Here is a 5,275-nt window from a genome sequence, read left to right as displayed (position 1 = left end):
TTAGATGCAGTATGTTTTCAGAACACTGAGACCGCTGTGCCAAATAACACTGACTGCTGCCTCTTATTTTTGAATCTATAAAAGCTACCCTTTAGTTGGATTTATCTTCAGCTCAGATCGCAACTCATGTGTCCCCTGCATGAAACAGAGCAGAAGGGCAACAGAATAGTCTGTGCACTGCCAAAACTGGAGATTAATGTTAGGTTAAAAGAGTCATTAGAAGCCACAGTGGATGGCATTACCTAGTGGCTAGAATAAAGTCGTATCTCCAGGTGGTAGAAGATCAACTTCCTCCGGTTTTAAGATTCCATTTCTGGGTCATTTGAGCCACAATCCTATGCAGTTGTAGAGTCAGAATCAAAGTCAGAGTCAGTAAGTTTATTATATTTAGCCATGGGCCATTACAAGATAACAAGGTAAACATCAGACTAACAAATAAAACCATAAATCAAGTATATCAAAACATAATACTAAAAGAAGGACCAGGCATAATTCATGATGGTGTCCCCTTTAAAGCCTCCCAGCTTTTATCTTTTTAGCTGCAAGAGCAAAAAGAGAAACTCAATAAGAGACATATGGATCAGCACGTGATAAGAAAAACAATAATTTCTCAGAATCAGAGTAAGCATTAACAGCAGGTAGCATACGAGTCAAAAATTTTCTCTAGGTTTACAATATAAAGAACAGTTTAGAATATAATACAAGAGGTTCTCCTCTTCAGGTCATCCACAGGTAACAGACATGTTGCTCCATTGGAATATGAGTTGTAAGACTTTTTCCTGTCTAAACATACAGAAGATTATGCTCTTGACAAATAAATTATAATCTGATGAATTGGTAGAAGGTTCAGGACAGAGTCCCGACTGCCGTATGCATGAGGGTGCTGCTCTACTCATCTCCTTTTTGTGGCTTTCCTGTGAGCAGCGGGGGTGACGCTGTGTAAACAGAACACTGGACTAGATGGACCCTTGGCCTGATCCAGCAGAGTTACTCTCATGTTCTTAAAAGAAGACAAATAATTAAGGATAAATCACTGAGTTTGCACCCTTAACTGATTATATGTCAGGATAAATTACGATAGGATAGATCTCGCCTTTTTAATTAATTAATTAATACATTAAAACCCCCTTCCGGTTGACTGATTTTGGTATTCTTCAAAACATACAGACAGCCTAGGACTGATCCATTGGGAAAAACACTGACCTCTCACTTTTCTTTATTTTTTATATTAAAGAAATTAAAGTCTGCATCTGGTTTCCCTCTTAATACTTTGGAATGTTGGGTGATCCCCTTCCTCTTTGCAGTGCTTCCCTTGTGTTTATTTTCAGTTTGGTTTTGGTTCTCTATAATAGTAGACTTGCAGTTTTGATGTTCCAGCTAAATCTAGCTCCCTTGCAAAGAAATGCTCCACTGCACCATGCACCAGACTATTACTGCAGGGGTTCCCTACAAATACTGCCATTGTTGTTGTTGTTGTTAGTCGTGAAGTCGTGTCCGACCCATCACAACCCCATGGACAACATTCCTCCAGGCCTTCCTGTCCCGGAGTCCACTTAAGCTCACACCAACTGCTTTCAGTGACTCCATCTAGCCACCTCATCCTCTGCTGTCCCCTTCTTTTTTTGCCATCTATTGTTCCCAGCATTAGGCTCTTCTCCAGGGAGCCCTTCCTTCTCATTAGGTGGCCAAAGTATTTGAGTTTCATCTTCAGTATCTGGCCTTCTAAAGAGCAGTCAGGGTTGACTGACTGGTTTGATCGTCTTGCAGTCCAGGGGACTTGCAGGAATCTCCTGCAGCACCACAATTCAAAGGCCTCAATTCTTCGGCGCTCAGCCTTCCTTATGGTCCAGCTTTCACAGCCGTACATTGCAACTGGGAAAACCATAGCCTTGACTATACGCACTTTTGTTGGCAGGGTGATGTCTCTGCTTTTTAGTATGCTGTCTAGATTTGCCATAGCTTTCCTCCCAGGAGCAAGCGTCTTTTAATTTCTTGGCTGCAGTCCCCACCTAGCCTTCCTTAACTGAAACCATTGGATTGGGCAACATATTAAAACAACACATTTATAAGAGTACTCTGTGTGTGCAGGGGGAGGTGGTGAGTAGGAAATCCACATAGTACATATACCAAAACATTCCTTTCAAATCCCTTCAAGATAATTTGGTTCCCCGTTTGTCCACAAGTTGGCACTGTTTATATTCTAAGCCAACCTGTTCTACTTTATTCCCTTAGCTCAGCCTTCCCCAACTTGCTGACTTTCAGATTTATTGCACTGTAACTCCTAGAATCTCCCAGGCAACTATGCCGAGTTGACACAGTTAAACTAAACTTTTAGGGGAAGACTTTGGCAGGTTTGGGAAGGGGAGCAATTTTCTTCTGGAAAGCAGCATGTGAGGAAAGATTTAATACCTCTTCCTCCCCTTCAGTTCCAATCTGAATTTTTATCCAGTTGCCTCCTGTAAGAATTTGGAGAGGAGGGAGATCCAATTTTGTTCCCTGCTACAGTTGCCTCCTGTTCTGCCAGGTCAAGCCTACCATTAGCAACTGTGAGGCAGGTGCCTTGAGCAGCAGCAGATCTTGGTTGACATTGAAGTGAAGCAAAGTAAGAATGCCATTTGGATTGCCTGCCTCTGGTGCCAAATTGAAGTCAGAGCCCATTTGGGTGATCTCATACACGTTTTATGGCCTACTGGGCTTACACTACTGAGATGAGTTGCCTGATAAGAATATAATTTTGCCTACCGGGCAAATTATGTGGCCATGTGATTCCCACTTCACCTCAAAACACTAATCTGCCCAGTAACTACCAGTCCTCCTTTCTAGACTGATACAGGCATTTAGCCTTCAAGCAAATGGCCATGATCAGAGTTCTTGTACGTGTACAAGCAGAAATCCAGTATCTTAGCAACTTCTGCTTCTCCCCAAACCAGCATTTCTAGAAAATGGAGGTGAGTGCATAGGAGAGTTTGGTTGGGGAACAGCAACGACTTTACTCGTGGGACCTTGAGGAATGTTGCCTGGGGGGCTACCACATTTTCTGTGGCTGCAGCTTGGCTCTGGAACGCCTGTCTAGTATCCTTTTTATTATCATTTAGGTGCTGGTTAAAGATGTTGATTTGTGCAATTGCACTTTGACTGACTGATTATATTGATGGTCTTATTGTCTCTGACTCTCTGTGATTTTAGAGTCTTGGGTTTGATGTTGTTTATGAGGCATCTTGTGTTTTCTATCAACTGTTAGCTGTCTTGGGCTCTTTCTGAGGGATGGTGGGATAGTAATCAAAGATATCAATAACTTGTTACTTGTTACTGTTGGCATGCAGAGGTGCAGGAACTAACAGGTCAGGAGTGAGTCCAGAGAAAGAGGGCAGAGCAGGCCCATGGTGCTGGGCTATTCCACCGCTGCTGCTGCTGCTTGAAGCCCCTTTGTGGCTCCTGACCAGCAGAACCACAGAATCATAGAACAGATGGGTCAGCAGGGGCCAAGAAGGCCATCGAGTCCAGTCCCTGTTAGTGCAGGATGGCAGTTACATCATCCCTGTCAAATAACAGTCCAATTGCTTCTTGAAAGACTTTAGTGCAGAAGGGCACACAAACTCTCTTGCGAGCTTGTTCCACTGTTGTACTGCTCTCACAGTCAGGAAATTCTTCCTTGTGTCTAGCCTGCACCTGGTGTACTGTAGTTTACGTTCATTGTTCTTTGTTCTACAATTTGGGATGAGTAAGAATAGTTCTCCTCCTTCTTTGTGACAGCCTCTGTGGTATCTGTAGAGTGCTATCATGTCACCTCATAGTCTTATTTTCTCAAGGCAGAACAGGCCCACTTCTTTCAGCTTCTCATCATAAGACTTAGTTTCCAGGCCCTGTATCATTCTTGTTGCCCTCCTCAGAACTGTCTACAGATTAGCAGCATTCTTTTTAAACCTGGGTGCCCAAAACTGAACACTCTATTCCAGGTGAGGTCTGACAGATGCAGAGTAGAGGGAAATTACCACTTCTGTTTCTGGAAGTGATGCCTCTGTTTATGCATCCCAAAATAGTGTTTGCCTTTTTTGCAGGTGCATCATATTGGTGGCTCCTATTTAGCTTGTTGTCTCAGTGTGGGAATTCTCAGGGTGGTTCCTGGGCATCATTCCCAGCTACTAGAAGCCCTCTTTTATTGTAAATCAGCATGTTGCAATACTGATAAAGTGATTCATTTCCCTTTAGGAAATCTCTTATAAGAAAGATTTCTTGACTTAGGCTGCAATCCAATGCACATTTACCTGGGAGTAAGGGCCACTGAAAGCAGTGCAACTTCCATCTGAATAGCCCTCTACAGGATTGTACTCTGCTTACCTTAATGTCCAATGCTCTTTCTGGAATGATGGGATAATAGAGTTTTCTTGGCTTCCACATGATTGGGCTTGGGTTTGGTATTCAGCCCTTTCAGTCATGAATCACTGAATTCTTCTCAGCATAACACAGATTCTTCCATGGATTCCCTCCACGATTCTGGCCAAGGTATTGCACACACAGGAAAAGTGGAGAAACAATATTTGCTATCCGGATAGGGGAAGGAGAATTAAATATGGCAGAGGTTGATGGATCTTAAAGCTATCCTTCCAAGGTGTAAGTTAAATGAGAGATAAAAGTTCTGGGTTTTGTTCAGGTGATTGGGAAATGTTGCACGGTAGTGAAAATTAGGGGCAAGAGGAACAACATGATGTACTTTTCCCTGCTCTGCATTTTAGTAAGTCAACTCAGAACTTGAAATACAAATAGGTTTGGGAAGGAGCACTTCCCAAACTTCATCGGTCATTGTCTGTCCACTTTCTACAAGTGGCAGCACCTAGAACATGCAGGTTTTCTCCCAGCCTCTCGGCTGCTCCATCTTCACCGCGCGCAGAATCAGTCTCGAGTCCTGGATGTGATAAAACTACTTGCTGGTCCGCAGAGACTGTGGAGAGAGTGGCGGCCCGATGGCTCCGAAGGCTGTCCCGCTCGCCTGCCCTTCTAGCCCTGCCGATCATTTCTGCTCTCGCCTCCCAGGATTTTGATGAACCGCCTCCTCCTCCAGCTGCAAGTACTCAGATGCTGGAGCGGCTGAGCTCCGGGAGCTGCCTCCCAAGCGCACGTGAAGAGCCGGGTCGCAGCCGTCCTGCTCTCCTCTCCTCCCCTCCCCTCCCCGCCTGCCTCCCGTGCTCTTTCCAGGAGCTCAGCTCTGCGGGGCAGAGGGCGGAGCGGTGACCGTGTGCCCGGAGAAAAAGGGAAAGCGGCACGACGGAGCTCGGGA

General features: G+C 44.6%; 1 long non-coding RNA gene across 1 annotated transcript; it reads right to left on the bottom strand.

Annotated features, from left to right (window-relative positions):
- Window positions 1–357: 357 nt before the first annotated feature.
- Window positions 358–5,110, bottom strand: LOC123030045. The gene is made up of 2 exons (XR_006416029.1): window positions 4,339–5,110; window positions 358–1,000 (listed from the first exon to the last, which is right to left on the bottom strand). It is a non-coding gene; the product is annotated as an uncharacterized LOC123030045 (long non-coding RNA).
- Window positions 5,111–5,275: the final 165 nt, after the last annotated feature.

Source organism: Varanus komodoensis, unplaced genomic scaffold (genome assembly GCF_004798865.1).
Source record: "Varanus komodoensis strain SLA01 unplaced genomic scaffold, ASM479886v1 scaffold42, whole genome shotgun sequence".
NCBI classification, from domain to species: domain Eukaryota; kingdom Metazoa; phylum Chordata; class Lepidosauria; order Squamata; family Varanidae; genus Varanus; species Varanus komodoensis.
This window is presented reverse-complemented; position numbering and strand designations above follow the sequence as displayed.